The sequence below is a fragment of the Lissotriton vulgaris genome, chromosome 2_1, assembly GCF_964263255.1.
Source record: "Lissotriton vulgaris chromosome 2_1, aLisVul1.2, whole genome shotgun sequence".
In the NCBI taxonomy this organism is placed as follows: domain Eukaryota; kingdom Metazoa; phylum Chordata; class Amphibia; order Caudata; family Salamandridae; genus Lissotriton; species Lissotriton vulgaris.
Window position 1 is genome coordinate 2,079,977,335 of NC_141687.1, and position 18,634 is coordinate 2,079,995,968.

Consider the following 18,634-nt stretch of genomic DNA (forward strand, 5'->3'; position numbering starts at 1 on the left):
TTCCGCCCGGTCGTAAGGCGACCGGGGCGGAAAAGCGGCGGACGGTCTTTCCGTCCACCGCGGACCCCCCAGCCATACTAATATGGCGGGGGGTCATTCCGGCACGGTTGGCGGGCGGATCGCCCTGCCAGGCCAGTGGTGGCTACCGCCGGCCTGGCGGGACGATCCGCCTGTTATCCTAATGGGCCCCTTTAAGTCTAAGATTCAGCTTGACCTAGATGACAAGGCTTCCTTTGGCTCTACCGGAAGGGGGCGCTACAGCCACGCTTGAATAACTTGAAAAACACTGCATAATATAGGGAATACCTCCCAGGTTTCCTGGAAAGCGATGAAATCGTACCCATTTATAAAACCAAGCAACTCTGGGTCTGTTAGCATGTCAGCTGGAATAACCCTGTATCTGGTCGGCGCTCTTTCATGGTCAGCCTCAAATTGTGACTTTACCCCAGTCTAGCATGACCAGGTGACTGCGAGTGACGCTTTGGGCTTTTAGGCACTATACCTACCTAAAACTTTGAAATTGCATACCTCCAGTTATACAGATTTTATTTTTATGACTTTGGTATTAAATCATTTGATTTATTTAAATGTTCTCTATTTTTTTTTCAATAGGTTTGGGACTTTTCTTATGCTATGTTTTCACTTTATTACTGATTGTTTGCTGCAGTGAGGCTTTACACGCTGCCTCTAAGTTCAGCCTGATTCCTTTTGTGTCAAGGTACCAGAGGTTTAAGCACTGGTTAGTTTATTAACTTTTTTGATTCAACCTAACAAGGATTGCGGTTGTTGCTTGAGAAGAGCTCTCATCCCTTTAACTAAAACCCAATTTCTTACAATGAATATCTAATAATGTAATGTGTACAGGGACGTTATGAATCCTAATACTTAATTGTCAACCACATTTCTTTTTTTGCAAGGTACAAAGGTACACATTCTTTATTGTTTTATTACTCAACTGAAATTGATATCACTGTAAAAGTAAAAGGCTCTGCTAACACAAGGTAGCACACCTTTTTCAATAGTTCAAAATACTTTACAAACATGATCATTAAATGAAGCCTGCATGCAAGTTAACATCCTCATTTGAACACCTGTCATAACATTTTAAACCTAAAAATCTTAAAAAATTCTACACTGTGTACAATGTCAGACTATGTTTCGTGATATTGATAAAAATACATCGCAATCTGATATATATAGGCTATATTTTTATGGTACTCATATGTTTTTAAATTCACTGTTTATGTTTATTCAGCTTGCTGCCCTTTTTTGACACTCAAATGTGTATACCACATAATCCATACTGAATGCTTCTTCATATTTTATGGTGTGTATTTATGCTCTTTTTTGAGGTCAGGGATGCAGATGGTGCGGGGAAAATTCTGTGGTTGAAGCAGGTCAGGTCAATATTGTGTGACCTGGGGTTGAACCTGTTGTGGCAAAATCCAACTAGTGTTCCTTTTCCGACCCATAAAGAACTAAAGGGGATATATTGGAATATGGTGATGATTAAACGATTTTCGTCCATGACGAGTAACTCCCTGTCCAAGTTTTTTTTAGAGACTAAACATGTACCCGTTTATGAAAGGTATTGGGACCTTATAACAGTTCCCTGTGATAGGAAATGGTACCACCAATTTAGGATAGGCACCCTTCCTATGAAATAATTTACAAGTAAATGGGGTACTGGCTCAAGCATGGAATGCCCGTTTTGTCATTTACAAGTGGAATCTATTGGCCATGTTTTTTTTTTTATCTGCCCAGTCTATAGGAATTTGAGGCATAAATGGCTAAAGCCGATTTGTCAACTGTTGGCACTGAAGCCTAAAGGATTTTAAAAACGGGAACGATCTAAGTATAATCCATATCTCTAAATTCCTACATGGAATGTGGATACTCTGTGCTTATGGTTTGAATAACTAACGAATTTATGAGATGTAATTGTATTAATCGTTTTTATTGAACCTGGTATTGTACGGTGGTTGTATTATGGATTTTACTGTTTTAAAATGAATTTTATATTAACTTATTGTACTTTTTATGTTCTGAATATGCAACATTGGATCATATCCAGGGGATCTTGTATCTTGTACTTTTAAGGATGAATTTAATGTTTTATGGTTATTCTTTTAAATAAAAATGTCTTTTATGATTATGAAATCGAATAAAGACTAGTTTGACTTTCCTGCATTAGAGGAGCGGATAATCCTGCCTTACATTCCTCCCCTTAGCAGGCCTCAAACAAAAGGCTGTGGAAGTCCCTTGATGCTTCTTCCTTTTCATTCGACCCTCCATAAGACCATCAATGGCAATAAAACTGAAGGTAACAGTGCTACACATAGTTGCCACTGACTCCACTAAACGATGATGCATACGCCTATTGATAATTGTTTGATATAATACCCGCGCTATATACATACCGCTCTTTCTAATGCAAAATGTGAAATATGACCATTATCTTTGGTATATGATATACACTAATTTTATATTCTGTATTTTGTATCTTGTATTTTGTAGTTTGTAACCTGTATTATGTATTTTGTTTTTGGTTTTTGCATTCTGTATCAGGCAATTTACATTTCGCATTATTTAGGTATATTTTATTCATCTTGTAGCTGGGTACCAGCTGTGCTTCCTTATGATTTGATGTATGTGTCTATCCCTGGGATTTATATTCTTTCCACTAGCATTATTTTGTTTTCATTATCAGTCAATGCATTTTGTATTTTTTGCATTTGTATTTTCAGTTTCCCTTATTGGTTATTTTCTTTTGTTTTCCTAATAAAAACGATTTGAAATAAAAAAAAAGACTAATTTGACTTGACTTGATATATACAAGCTATATTTTTATGGCACTCATATGCTTTTAAATTCCCTGTTTATGTTTATTCAGTTTGCTGCCCTTTTTTGACACTCAAATGTGTATACTACATAATCCATACTGAATGCTTCTTTATATTTTATGGGGGAGGGTTTGTGCTAGAGACAGAGAGCGTGAGGTATTGCCAATTGTCGTGAGGGGAACGGCTCACCTAATCACCTCTGGGACCTTTTGCAAGCTTGCCGTGAGGGGAACGGCTCGCCGCGCCACACCAGCACCATCCCCGCCGCGAGGGCAGGGACTCCAACTCCCAGGTGCCCCGGCGGTTGTGGCGCGCGAGTGACGGAAGCAGAGCGCCCGGAGGCGCGTCAAAAGAGAGGAACGACTCTCGCCCCACGAGTCGCGCGTAGGAGCGCCCGGGCTAAGACCGGGAAAAGGGCGGGCCCTCTGTGGCCCTCAGAGGCCTGAGGAGACTGGACTGGGCAGCCCCCTTTATATTATATCTTACCATTTTTGTGCATATTGGTTTGATTGCTGCTTAAGAAGCAATTTCTAAAGGTTAACATCATCAGTTATCTGTTTCCCTTGGGTCTAATATCATTATATTGGTACTAGAATATGGCATCTAATAGAACTAAGTGTACCAAAGCTAGTAATAAGGGTGGGGGAGGTGGAATTATTGGGCCCATCGATGCCTATATTACTTTGGCTGCATCGACTTTAGAGAAGGAGATTGATTTAACAATTTGTCGATTGTCGACAGATCCTGTGCTCCAAAAAGGATCTTCACTTGGGAAATTAGCATTAGCGAAATCTCCTATCCCTGTTCAGACCCAGACCCAACCCATAACCCAGACCATGAGGGAGGACACGATTACCTTAGATATGAGTGGGATGGATACTAGTTTGGCCTCCTTTATGGCCTACCCGAATGTATCTGCCGTCAAGCGTAAACGTGGCGGAGCTCGACAAAAGGGGGGCCGCACAAAGAGACCTAAAGTAACCCCATTGGTTTGTAAGGTTATGTTAAATAAAGACAAAACTAACATTACAAGGGGGAGTCATTTGCTTGTATTGAAGATAGCCCCATTCCCGAAATAGCAGATCATGCTTGTAAAGACGGTGGTGACACAGTATTATCATTAGATAAAATACAACATCTGATTAGGTCCCTAATTCTTCCACTAGTGGAGATCTTGAAAAGGATAGGCAGCCAATTAGATGCCCTCCATGAGGCCACTAAGGTAAATACAGCTGAGTTGAAGAAACTGACAGACGATAAACATATTCCCTCGGCTATAGGTATACCTCAAGCTGCTGCGGAAAAAAATCCTAAAACTGTCAAAAAAACAAACCTAAAAGAAAAGGTGCTTAACCCGTTCAACGCTACTGACAGAACCGTTCCGTCACGCCCCTCGGGTGGGCTATGCTCATAACGGAACGGTTCCGTCACGGCCCGGCCACCGCGCCTCCGCGGCGCTGATTTCGGGCCTGCGCGGCGGGTTTCATTAAGCGGGCGGGGCCGTGACGGAACCGTTCCGTCACAAGCACAGCTCACCCGCGAGGCGTGATGGAACGGTTCTGTCACCAGCGCAGGTGAGCCGCGCTCCCGCCCGCGACCATTAGCGCTGCGGCGGAATAGCCGCGGCAGCGAAGGAGTTAAAAAGAACATTGCCCCTGTTAATCAAGGTGAGGTTGTCAATAGATTCATCACCCCTCAGCAAGAGAGCAAACTATCTAAAGGAAGTGTAGCTGTTAAGGATAGTACCACTAAAGGGCTCAAGAATAATGATACCATGTTAGATCAGGTAAAAATGTCACCACCAAATGGCCGGAGGCAAAAACATAGAGTTGAACTTCCCCGTGAATCATACCCCTTTGTTATTGTATTGGCTGGGGTCCCAGAGTGGCAGAATGAAAGGGTGGAAACATTCTACGAATTAAAAAACAAGGTGATGTTTTGGCTATCGAAAAATCGCCCCCTTGGACCAGATTTAGATGGCAAAATTATCAGTGTCAGGAGAGTAAGTTGGATAGGCCCTAACCCTAAGAATGTGGACGGTGACTGCATTATAGTGAATTTTTGAAATCCACAAGTAGTGCAGTTCATTAGCAGCTTTCGGAATCAGAATGTTGAAGGCGGGATTGTCTCTTTGGATTTAGGCCACTTCTACCCTCAAACACCAGCCATGGGAAGAAGCGGGGGGCCTATTCTATCCACACCAGGGGAGAAATTGTCCACAAAGAGAGTATTGGCCTGGCAGTTATTCCCAAAACTATCCTCAACGTTTTCACCAAGTAGGAAATCTCTTTAATGTACCAACTTTCAATCGTTTTGAAGCAGTGTCTGATTTAAGCTGGGTCGATTGACAAGTGGGTAATAAATTAACAGGAACGGGACATGAAATCTTTACCCTTAATTCTGTAATGAATGATCAAGAAATTATGCCCCCAGGTGCAAAGATCGGGGATTCTGTTTCGGATACCGGGGTAACACGCCCTAAGGGCTCGACCAAGATTAACGTTATTAGTATGCCAGATGAACAGGTAACCCAACTTAGAAATTCAACCCTAAAGCTCATGTCATGGAATATTGCGGGCCTAAGAAATAAAGTAGATGACCCAATTTGGAGAGAATTCTTAGGGGCCGTTGACATTATTGGGTTACAAGAAACTTGGGACACCTGGAACAAACTTACTATTGATGGTTATTCCTCATATTTTCTCCCAGCCAGATCTTCTGCTATGGGGAGGGCGAAGGGGGCTTAGCTACTTTAATTGCGGCCTCCATCCCTGGGACTCACACACAGATAGCAACAGGCTCTCCACACTGTCTAGCAGTCCAAATTGCCCGTAAAGGGGAGTGTAAAAACTTTTATAATTCTTATGACAGAGCTACCCCGACCGAACATTTGACAACTCTGGATCTCTTTATGTCAAGGTATAATGAGGCTAGAAACAATCACTGCTTGGTCATTTTATTAGGAGATTTTAATATACATGGGTGTCCAGATGAATGTCTCTTACTAGGCAAATTAAGTCCTTTAAATCAAGGTGAGATACATTTTGAGCATACTGCTCAAGGAGCGATCCTTGAGAATATGTTGGCAAACAATGGGTTGATGCTCCCGCAGAGGGATGACGAGGAGATTCCAACTTCTGAAAATAATGTTAGTTGCTCAAATATTGATTATGTCTTCATTAGTCTCGCCCTGGGGAATTGCATCAGTGGATATTCTGTGGCCCAGTCACATTTTAGTGACCATAACCCAGTGAATTTGACCATTATGAACTTGATTAAAACATCTGAGAAAAGTCAAATTAGGGTGGATAAGCATGATATTCGACCAACAGATCAGGGGCGCAGGATTAGATGGGATAGGGTTGTTCCACGGGACTTCTTAAACAATCTTTTTAAGAGTAGAGGCACAGAGATGCAAACATGTATGGACCCCGAAACTGGGGATAGAGAGGTCCTTGATGCATTTCTAAAAATCTGTACCCAGATAGCAGCTGATCTTAAGCTGCCAGGCAAAGTGAAGGAGCAAGGGGGGATCGGCTGGTTCGATCATAACTGCTCACTAGCCAATCAAAAACTAAGGACCGCTCTGAAAAGTAAACCAATTGATAGGTCCCTCGTAGCTTCTTTAAGGTTATCTTACAAAAGAGTAGTGGAGGCTAGAAAATGAGAAATCAGGGAAGCAGCCTGGGATGAGTTAACTTCCACTGATGTGTTAATAAATAGTGCCAAATTCTGGTCTGTTGTTAATAAGCCATATTTTAATGACCCTTGTAACAGCCAATTGGATTGTGGTATCCAGGAACAACAATGGCTAACTCATTTTAAAACAGTGTATGAAGGGACGAACGCAGGAGGTGAGGTTGTGTGTACCCCTGTCCCACATACATATAGCTTATCAGTCACAGAGACAGAGGTAGCCGACGCCATCCGGAAAATGACCAGTAATAAGGCCCCAGGTCCCGATAGTGTCACCGCTGACCTCTTCAAGTCAGACGTCAAGACATGGTCTAATATTTTATCCAATGTTTTTAATAGAATTAGTAATTCTGGCATCCCCCGACCTGGTCGGAATCAGTTATTGTCCCGATTTTTAACAAAGGCAATAGAGGAGATCCTGTTAATTATCGGTCGATTTCTCTTATCGATTCAACAGTGAAAGTTCTTGGCCGTGTGATCCTGAGCAGACTAATAGATAAACTGGAGGATACAAATACCCTCTCACCCCTGCAATTCGGGTTAGGGAAGGGCGAGGCACTATAGATCAAAGCCTCAATCTCCAATTATTAATTGGGAAATACACAATTGCTAAAACGGGTACTCTATACATAGCTTTCATGGACCTGTCCTCGGCCTTTGACCGAGTAAACAGGTCCAAATTGTGGGACCTGCTTTTGAAGCTCGGAATAGATGACAATATTGTGTATTTTCTAGCACACCTGCATAGGGACCTCACGGCCTTAGTTAGATACGATCACAAAGGTAATTGTACAGGAAAGATAGGGATAACGAATGGGGTCAGGCAGGTCTGCTTTTTAGCCCTCTTACTCTTTACCCTTTACATCAATGATCTGGGTGCAGTGTTGGGGGAGGCATGTAAGGACATACCAAGGGCGGGAAAATTCATGATACCGGCTCTGCTTTATGCAGATGACGCCACCCTTTTAGCCCGCACTACAGTAGGCCTACCACGTCTTTTAAATTCATTTTACAATTTTATGAATGCACTAGATCTTAGTGTAAATTTTTCTAAATCCCATGTAATGGCGGTGGGCAGTAAGAATAAAAAAATGAAAACCCTGCATTGTGAGGGTAACATGTTATCCCGGGTTACGAGCTTTCCATACCTAGGTGTCATTTTTGATGACAGCTCCACATGGTTGCCCCAAATGGCTACCAAACGTAATGTTTTTGCGAGATCAATCTTGGCTGTTCTTGATCTTTCACGCAAACTAGGGGTGAAGCCATTGGAAGCTGTTCTGAAAGTTTATGAAGCCAAATGTGTCTCTTTAGCCATGTACGGAGCAGACCTATGGGGCTTTAAAAATGCTAAATTGTTACAGGTTGCAGAGGACAAGTTCTTGAATAGCATTTTATCAGTGCCACAATCAACCCCTGGTTATATTGTTCATCAGGAACTTGGGGTTGATTATCTGGAAGACCGTATAGCTGTGCCACCGCTCCTAAAGTGGATCACAATATGGTTAAATCCAGAACTGGTTTTAAATCATGAGGTTCTGAGAGACTGTCTGGCCCTGGACCGTAGCCACTACATTCCCTGACTAAAATATGTAAAAAAAACTAGCTGATACATTAGGTCGCCCGGAATTGCTTATTCGGCCGCTCAAATTAGTTAAGGGAGACGTGAAGTGGGTAAAAGACACATTCAAGGTTAATAAGGGCCTGGATAGGGAGGAAATGGAATTGAGCAAACCAACTGTGAGGGCTCACCAGCACTTAATTAATTCTACAGACACTAGTGAACTATACTTGAGAATAGTCAACAATGCTAGCCATCGATTTTTGTTGACTAAGTTCAGGCTGAATAAATTCCATCTCCTTCCATCTCCTTCTTACCGCATGCCCAGGATGGTCCGAGATGACAGACCTGGACATCTGTCCTTGTGACTGGTTTTCTATTATGGACACTGCACATTTCATGTTTTTTTGTAAATATTTTTCGGGGATACGGAAAATGTTTATTGTACCCCTGATGAAATATAAAGGGTTTAGACACGTTAAACCTGCCCTCATGTACCTTCAGCTGCTATCTAACACTTGGGAAATTTTTAATGTAGCAAATTTTTTAACAAAAGCTATGAGGCTAGGGAACAAAATTAATTGGACTGGTTGTAAATAATAGACTTTATGGGATTTAAATGAAATGTTATGTTCAGCCTGATTTTAAGATTTTAAAATTGTATTTTATCTTGGCCATGATTTTTGATGTGTGTATACTTTTATGGTTTTTAATATGAACCGAATAAAGTACTTTTGACTGACTGGCATTACCATTCAGTCATGTCTTTGCTTTTTCCATGTTGACACACTTTACAACTGGAACATCAAAAGAGCTAGCTTTAATTGTCGTCATCCAATATGACTCTTCCTTTCCGTCTTTGAATTAGATTGCATTATAACGTTTGTGCTCTACTGTACACAATATTAAAACTCTCCTCTGGTTAGTATTTCATGCCCTCATATATCTTAACAGCATTCTAATGTATTTTAATGGCTCTATATCCACACCTAGAGTGCTATACCTTGTGCTAGAACGTTGGAATGTTGTGAGCACCATTAAAGACAATGAAGTGGCTCAGGGCTTACAATGGCTGGAATAATCTTTCTGCTCCAACATTCCAACATTTGTGTTTCTGTTTCGCCCTGTTTAAGTTAGAACATTCAACCCTCAGTGGGTGAAATGTTCTAATAATTCATGTTCAAGTGTATTGTTTGGTTAGTTAAAACTGTAATATTGTTACTAATACAAACTCATGCTACAAATCAATAAGACACCTGGAATATTAAGACAGTGATACGATAATAATGCAGACTTGGGTGGACCAAGACATTGATTCTGGTAAATGACGTATGGCATAATAAAAAAGGAAAATCCACAATTTAAATGCAATTAAATCATCATCACAAACCAATCTAATTTGTGCGATGTTACTAATTAACTTGTACGGAGGAGTATACATTCATTGTCAAGCGTACAAGGACAGGGTGGTGATGATATTAATAAAATCAGCTATAAAAAAAAAATAATTTTGTTAAAAGAGTAGATTCAACCATTGAGTGCAATTGTGCATCTTCATAAAACTTATATCACAGGTGTGTGTGTAATGCTTTGTCGCAGGCCTATCTAATTAATGTGTTATTACTAAGAGATTTGTAGAAACAAATATACAAAATAGAGCCAGCTGATGAATGCAATCGTGGCCAGGGGTTACATCTGTGCACAGCAAATTGTCCCTGATTACCCTTCATTTCTCTGTTCTTAGTAGTTTATTTCGCTTTTGCATAAAGCAGTAGATAGTTGATCAGTTTGCAGTTCAGTTGGGGTCTTAAGAGTACAGGCCTTTTATTACTGTGGACCTGCAAGTGCGTATGCCTTCACTGTTGTAGTGCTTTTTTTGCAAATTGACATTAGCTTCTTACAGGTGGGGGCATATTCAGACCACGTGGATTAGGTCTTACTTCGTTAAACTGCAAAGTCTACATACTATTGAGCAACTGTGTTTCTAAGGCGGTTGATCTGCTGGTGAAGGGAGTTAGACGAGGCAAATTGCCATCAACTTTCTGAATAGGTGCACCGGATTCTTGAGACTTAAATATGGACTTAAATTTGGAGCTGGTTTTAAAAAGTCATAATATTTAAGCACTATCCATATGTGCGAGCGATAACTGAAGATGTTTTTATCGACCAGGTATGAATGCATTTTCAGTACTTTGTTTATCGCGTGCTTGAAGCTTGAGAAAGGCCAGTGCTTCTTCCAAAGCCCGACCCTGTTCGTAAAGTTTAGTGCTATTTATGGTACTCTAAGTGTGAATCATTTTCCGTGGCCATCCATAGTACGTTGTTTAATATTGACTTTTCTTTGTTTGATCTTATTCTATACCAGCTTTTTATTGTGGGGTACATTCTCCCAATGACTTCATTAATGATCCCAAGTTCCAAAGGGACTTGTGCAAGAGAGATGTTTTGCTGGAGGCCAAACATCCACTTGAAGGCCCTCGCTTGCTGACTATTAAAAAAGAAAGCATCTTTTGCATACAGGGAGACACTTGCATACGCCATGTTAGGTAGAAGTTTGGCCTCTGTTACTGTTAGTCTTGCTTTTTGGCAAGAGTGCAGAATGTAAATATCAAGGTGCACCCTTTTGATGTCATATGTTGCATTTGATCCTGATGATTTACTCTACTGACAATACGGACGCCAAGGAGGTATTGACCTCCTATAATTTAGTTACATTCTGCCAGATCTTCAGCTAAGGCCCTGGTCAGTTCGTGATAATCAATGTTTTCTATTGGTTGTGTTGATTGTAGGCTGATTATCATTTGTGTGATAGGTCAGTTTGGTCACTAATCTTTGTAGGCCAACTTTGGTTAAACTGAGTAGAATGTTGTCATCAGCCTAAGCAAGGTGTGATATGCTTAGCGGTCCCAAGTACGGTGAGTGCAAAGTTAGCTTATCTGCAGTGAACAAGTGGTTCAAAAGATGTGGCTCTTGGACTTACCCCTGCTTCGGGCCTTTATTTGAGGCAATCGTCACCTGGTTTGACTGAGGTCTAGGGTTAGGAGTATAGTAATTCAATGGCTCGAAGTGTCTTAACTGAGAAATTGCTGTACTTTTCCTTACGTTTCCAACCGTGCCTGCCAGCTTGAGGGCACCCCCCTTCCTTACGCTTCGGACCATTCGTTTCCAGCTCTCCATCGTCCACCGCCACTCGGTGTTTTGACCCCGCCTCTCCGCCAAATACTGGATTCACACTTTCTCAGCTTTTGGGGTAAGTTCACCTCAATATTTGTGCAGCACCTTTAGCTTCTCGATTTCCTCCCCCTCATCGCTCATTTGCATTTTGCAGCATCATACGTCAACCCGCCACTACGGCGGACCCGCTTCGGCCAATCTCAATAATTCCACAACGTACTGCTCATCACAAGCCCGGTACGGAGCTGCCCCATCTGTGCCCTCCCTGACTTACTTAGGTTGCCTTCACACTTAACCTTTTGGTCTCTCCCACAGCGGTCCCACCCATCCATCGTATTTCCAACTAAACGCGTTGCGCCTTTTATTTCCGACCCCTCCATCACTTCGAGTCCAACGCACACCCCAGACTGGGATGGTTTTATCACCGGTTGCATGTTGAGCATTTTTTTAGACCTACCCACCACCTCTCAGTAGGATCCCCTTACCTGGTGTCCTTGGACCAACCCCTGTTCCACTCATGTCTCTTTTACACAGGGCCTACTCTCCTTACTCCTCCAAACACAGAACAAGTTACCAGCTTAACTCCACCTTATGTGCTCTACTGACCCAGCTCTTCAAGTATGCCTCACTTTTCTTGTCTCCTCAGTATTCTATACCCATTCCTTTCCCTAGGGTCTCTCTGTCCTCCACTACAGTTCTCTTCCTACGGTAGGATCCTTTCCCTCATCGTAATGCAATCACAATTGCTGCTGATGTGTGTTTGCGTACATTGTCAACTTGTTTTTTATCAGGCACTGACCTACCTGTTTGAGTTAGTATTAGATACCGCTCATGCCACTGGCTGCATTAGGGTCATTTCCACCATGTATACATACTAACAACCGCCGCTGATCTGTGCTTATTTCTATTGTCCACTTGGTTAAATTTGGGCATCTAAGTGACCACAACTGCCCACACTTGTATACCATGTCATATCACTTCATGTACCGTGTTTTCCCGTGCTTTTTTCATGATGTCCAACCCATGAGAGCGGCACACTCACAACAGTCACTCTATGTACTCTGTTTTCCCACGCATTTATCATGAGGTCCAACCCATGAGAGCGGCACACTCACAGCAGTCACTATTCACTATACGCTTTGTGTAGTGCAATTCTCTTCAGATGCACCAAGGGTGATCCCTTCCCCAATGTTCCTTGTGTATGACAACAACTAGTTTACCTTCTCATTACCCTGTTTCCCTCACCCAATATTTTGTATCCTTCCCAGCCCTGAAGAGTCACAGGACCATTCCTAGTGACGAAACATGTGTCAGCTCGTTGTTTGGTTCAATACAGTTGTTGCTTCATGATAAAAAACTTTTCAAACTTACACTGGTGTTGACCACTGGATTTATATAACTTATAAGACTTACATTAACATTGTGATATCTCCACCATGTGTGCCCAGGACTGTGCATATTTCACAACTACTTTACACATTGCCTCTAAGTTAAGCCTAACTGCTCTGTGACACGCAACCAGGTGGTTGAACATAGATTAATCTGGTGTGGCTTGTTCCTTACCCTGACAATGATTGTTGTTGCTGCTTGACCAGGGCTCAAACCCCAGTCAACCAGTACCACAATTTATAACATCATCACATTATTTCATAGACTATAGACAGGTATTTTGCTACATAATCTCACACATTACCATCATAGGCAAGGTTTCCACTGTTAGCCAGCCACTCAAAACTTGAGGGTTTTCACCACATTTTTTTAAAACATATTTTTAAATGTACAACTATATGCATTATGGTCACCAGTGTATGCGACTTGTATCAGCCTGTGTTCCTTAACCTGTCAAGCCAATGGTACGGTAGTATGCCCTATCAGTTCACAGGTCAACGTTATGTCAGATTCCATAGGTTTATTCTGTTTATTATGAAACATTATTATAAAACTAATGGACCTGGCTTACTTATTGTGAAAAGCATGTATTTAAGGCAATATGCTTTAAAGCGTGGATTTTTATTACACTGCTGCTTTGTGATTTTATGACAGCACACCTGATAGTTGCCTGGTGTGAAAGCATAGGCTCAGTACAGTAGGCCTGAGTTGGTTTTGGTGACAAGCCAATGATAACAGATATTGGCCCGATTGGTCCATGAGGAAAAGGCAATACAGATGCTATAGGTCTGATCTGTTCATTAGGAAAGGTTATGACCCTGATTTATTTACTATGTAAAACATATGTTAAGGCCAATAGGCCTTTAGTGGTGTATTGCCTTATCACCTTTTAAAACCTGCAGTCAGGTATTTGCTACATGTAATCTCACAGATTACCTTTGTGCCGAAGGATTTTGTCATTGGTTGCCCCTTTAAACAAACCCTACGGTAGCAGATTTACGCTGCAATAAATCTTGCTAGAAACACTTCTGAAAGCTTGATAGGCTGTCTGCCATAATCTTTTAATAAAGAAAAATAAATCAAAATGCATACATCCATATTTATGTACATCTATATCTATGTGAATACATATAGGACCTTTTGGTCAGGCTTCTTCTGCGGTTAGTCTGTCTAAGTATCATTTATCCTGCTCTTCAATTGGCGACAGCAAAATGCATGGGGAAATGGTTGACTCAACACCAGTCCTTGGCTCTCTTGCCCTGTGAATGATGGTATTTTCTGACCACATTTGCGTATCCATTTGAAAATGAGCATGCCTCAGTGCCTGAACTTGTTGCCAGTTCATTAGTTTTCGATTTTCTCCTTTTATAGTTTCACTTAAGTTTTTTTTGTTTCTCATCTTTTTATTTCAATTTTTCATAAGAGGATACTACAGAAACCCAGGTAGTTCTAACAATTGTTTGCTTGCCACTTATTTTATCTACAGTGCACCACATGCCACATGGCCACTGAATCAGGCTAGCATTATGGAATGCTGTTGCACATAGTGTTTCACTGTTTAGATCTGTAAAGCAACTAGAAACTTTTTACTCACTGACACCCACTGCTATGTTCAGTTTGGTTATTGCAATCATATATTTGCTTTGGTTAGATGGCGGTACGTTTCTTTCTTCTATTTGTATTGTTTTACTTTATCTTGCTTGTGCTATTGAGTTTGTGTTTGCTTTATTGTGGTTGCGAGGGTGAATGCAAGAATGTAAAATGGATACAGGAGTGCAAAGATGAATGACAGTGTGCATGTATGATAAGTAACTGGGTGCCTAAACTCCATAATGCCACAAAAGCCCTTTAATTCATATGCCTAGTGTCAAATTCGTTTGAAGATTGGTAATTACTTTCTCTAAATATGTACTGTGCATCACGCCTGCCTGCAGGATAGGCCAGTGATATAAAAACTTGCTGCAGACATCTGCTGAGATGCATGGGTCATCATTTATAGTCCTGGCAAATACTACTCAGCCTTCCATCAGGTTGGGGATTGTCCACTGAGTATAGTTAAAATTTCAGCTTAATAATATGATCCTGTGATTTGTAAAATGTAGAGACGTCTAAAATATGCTCACGAATCATAATTTTTAATATTTTAGACTTGTCTATGTTACTACTATGGGAGTGGGTGGAGGGGCTGACAATATATCCATGCCTATTGTTACTATCTTTTGCCTTTTGTGGTTTTATAACTGATGTTTGTACTGTGTGTACCGCGCCACAAAGCTATACTATGGCGTGGCATGATTCACTATATAAATAACACTTACAATATTTGTATCATTCAACTCAGTCAACACCAATATATTTTTTCATCTAACTTAGTATGATCAATTAAAGCTCTTAATTAAATCTTGTTGTGTCCTGAATATCTGCATATACTCTCCATAGATAACTATTTGTTTAATTTCATATTGTTTCTATCATTTAGGGTAATCGCTTAGGGTGGGATTCTAAACCAAAAGTCATAAATCTGCACTTGCAAGTCTGTGGCTTTCTTGCACAGAACTAAGCAGCTGGGTCTTAGGAGACTGCACCACCAGGACCAGTCACTATATTATTGATGTATATTGTCCTCCTCAATTGCTCTGCTGCCCACTGGTGCACACTGGCTACAGGATGCGTTCCGGATACGGCTCTGCTATCACGTCACATTTGCTACTGAAACACGTTTTTTTGCTCTTTTTGAGAATCGTTCTCCACCACAATAGCTTCTCATATTCATATAAGAACGGCTAATTGTCCCCGTTCTTGAAATTGCTTGTGAAGAACTTGCCCTGGATGAAAAATATTTTGTCCTGAAGAAGCTCATGTTTGGGCGAAACGCATTGGCTGGTCTCATCTTTTGCATACCAAGCACATCTGGAAATAAAAGACCAATAACGGCATAAAACTAATGTTGTATCATTGAATGTGTATACGTGTTTGTACCTATATGTTGCTTCTCATCTACCTAGCCCTTGCAAGTCTGTGACTTTATATGGGTGCAGATTAATGACTTTCAGGAGTTAACATTTCCTTGCGCAGACATATATTCCAGGCATACTCCTGGTACACATTTGTGAATGCAATGTTCTTACAAGCATATGTACTGCTAATTTGCCTAAGAAGAAATCTGCAGTAGAGTGGAAATGCACATGCCAGTTATTATTTTTCTTTATCTCTTCATGGGCCAACTATGCTTCCATGTGGAGAATCTCCACCATTACACCTGCACCAATATTACCACCTTGGATATAGACTATTCCCACCCTGAAATTCCTACTCCCTGCCTCATGAGTAGATTACACACACATAACTATCTTTGTACAAGTAGATTTTTTTCTGAATGTGAAACCAACTTTAAAAATTCAAAAACTTGTTCGGCACACTTAAGAAGCTTGTCTACATATGTAATGCAAACTTACACACATCAGCAGTTTTGTGAATGAGACTTTTTATGTTCTTCTCAAGTAGATACAGAATATCTGCACCTAGCTATATTATTCTCCTCTCTGTTTACACAGAATATATACAGAGTGATCCAGTTGTCCACTCTGCATCCATACTCTTATGCTGATTATATATTTTCACTACTGACATTTTGACGCCATATGTTAAGGAACATCTTTACAGACAGCAAATATTCTTAGACATGCAGTTTTACTGGTAAATATTTATAGCACAAAAAAAATATTTGTGGATAACGAGTTTCAGTGAATAATTATTTATCACTTGTGCATCACCAAGCATGGTGTATTGATTTATTTTAATCCTATTAAAGCCTTTTTTCCCATCACACTTAATTATTACAAAAATGTGCTTCCTTTGTTCTTTCCAAATTGCTGATATAAATTTGAATATGTGTGAAAATAATTTTCGTATATTTGTGTGATAGAAAAAAACTGCTGTGCTGCAGCCTTTCCTTTTGAGTCCTGTACTCTAGCAGGATTGATTATCACCTAGATCACTTTTTTCTTTTCTATTCGGGGGGAGGCTCGGCGGGATCGCAGGGCTCTGCATGTCGGATGTCGAGTTCCTGGCTCGGCCAAGTAACTTCCAAAGGTGGTGGAGGGGCAGGAGAGGGGGTGGGAGTACGGGTCGGGCAGGTTGTTCTAATCTGCAAAAAACGGTACAAACAAATTAGGTATGTTGATAATACCCAGTTTTGATATTTGCAAGGTTTTGGTTATATATATGGGGCACCCAATGTAAGAAGATGGGTCTGTTAAGAGTATTATCTATGAATATCTGTGGCCTAAATGATATCCCAAAAAGGAACATGGTTGCAATAGGATTACAGGCTTGGGGCACAAATATTGTTTGTTTACAAGAAACGCACATCGTGAGTTCACAAACGCACATTTTAAAAACATTAGGGTATAGGTTGATTTGGGTGCTCCTTGTGTGGGTGGGTTTGTGGGTTTGTTTTTAGTCACTCTAAGGTAGACAAATTTGGTCGCTGGGCAATTACAGAATGCCAGTATGGGAATGGGCAAACGATGACACTATGTGCCATTCATGGTAGTAACAGCAATGATCCATCGGTTTTTGAGGAGATCTCAAATGAACTTACGCATTGGCCATTACTTTTAATGATTTGCGGGACATCTCAACATCAACCTTCTAAATATCTGGTCCTTAAAAGATGGTTGGCACTATGTTGGCCGTAAACTTAAAGTATTTAAAGCACTGAGACATATGTGCTGCATGCATGGGCTAGTGGATGGCTGGCAGTCCTTAAAGCCTGATTATCCAGGGTTCACATTTTTTTCCAGTTCACATCTTACCCATGTAAGATTGGATTATATATTGATGTCTAACTCAATAAAAACTAAATGCCAAATAAAGAAACTTTCCCTAATCCTATGGGATCATAATCCACTAATCTGTTCCATAGAAATAGATAACCCATCTCATGGACCTTTGAGAAATCTCTGCTCTTAGATGATAATTATTGCAGCCACATGCGAGAGTGGATCCCTATTTTTTTAACAGACAATGAGGGGAGCACTTCAATCGAAATAGTGTGGGATGCGCTAAAAGCCGGGATCCGAGGGGGAGACCTTGCAATACTCCTTAAAAGCTAATAAACGAGCCAGGGAAGCTATGCAGGGCTGCAAGAAAACCTGAGGATGGCCGAGGAAGGTTTAATAAGATTGACAACTGAAAATAATTCAGGCGGGAAGGAAGAAATAGCAAAAATACAGAACCAAGTGGCAATTGCCAAGGCTCTAATTATGAATATCTTCACCGATAAAGGGATTAAAAAAGCACTCTATCAAAAAGAGATGCTATATGAAGTGAACGAGCAAATCAGACACCAGCTAGCCATTCATACGAGGCAACAGGCCTCTTCAAATTTGATTCATGAAATCCATGTTTCTCAGGGAGACCGAGTATCTGACCCTGAACTCATAAGAGAAGCTTTCTGGCTGTTTTATCAAGATTTATACACGGAAACAAGGGGAGGTGACCAGGCTAGTATTAAGGAATACCTAGATAAATCTGGCAATTAGAAGTTTCAATCAATCAATCAATCAAGAAATGTGTATAGCGTGCTACTCACCCGGAGGGTCTCAAGAGGCTGGGGGGGGGGGGGGGAGGGGGGGGTCCGCTACTGCTCGAACAGCCAGGTCTTCAGTTGCTTCCTGAAGGAGAGGTGGTCTTGGGTGAGGCGGAGGTGGATAGGGAGGGAATTCCAGGTCTTGGCTGCCAGGTAGGAGAAGGATCTTACTCCCATGGTGGTTTTTCGGATGCGTGGGACGGCGGCGAGGGCGTGGTTGGTCGATCGTAGTTGGCGGGTGGGAGTGTAGAAGTCATGCGGTTGTTGAGGTACCTGGGGCCCAAGTCGTGGAGGGCTTTGTGTGCGTGGGTGAGGAGGCGGAACATGATTCTTTTGCTGACGGGGAGCCAATGCAGGTCTCTCAGGTGTCTGGAAATG